We start from the raw sequence: 420 nt of genomic DNA, 5'->3' as shown, positions 1-420 counted from the left end.
GGAGTCTCAATCTCAACTTTGTAAAAATGCAAAGCTTTTTAATCGACCTTTAAAATAAATCGCCCAACCGCTAAGAAACCTTTCCATTCATTAAAGACCACGTATGATTTAGAAAACGTATGGAAACGTAAGGGTGTTGTCAGCCATATCCCCCCAAATTTCCCTTCACTCTCTGTGCGCTCCAGTGGTGTGCATACAGCCATATGCACCACAATCAGCAAGGACACTTTCATCCCTTCTTTCTAATATTTTCAGTATTCAGGGCGTTAATGTAAACGTGTCATTAGCCCCAGCGTTCCCAGTGAAATGTGAAAACCGCAAATCAGTGAGTGAAAAATGCGTAGGGAAGAAAACGTAGGACGTCACTGACATCAGTTGCTTTATTTACTTATTATAATTGCTATTTATCGATTTGTAATT

The sequence above is a fragment of the Penaeus monodon genome, chromosome 27, assembly GCF_015228065.2.
Source record: "Penaeus monodon isolate SGIC_2016 chromosome 27, NSTDA_Pmon_1, whole genome shotgun sequence".
Classification (NCBI taxonomy): domain Eukaryota; kingdom Metazoa; phylum Arthropoda; class Malacostraca; order Decapoda; family Penaeidae; genus Penaeus; species Penaeus monodon.
This window is presented reverse-complemented; position numbering follows the sequence as displayed.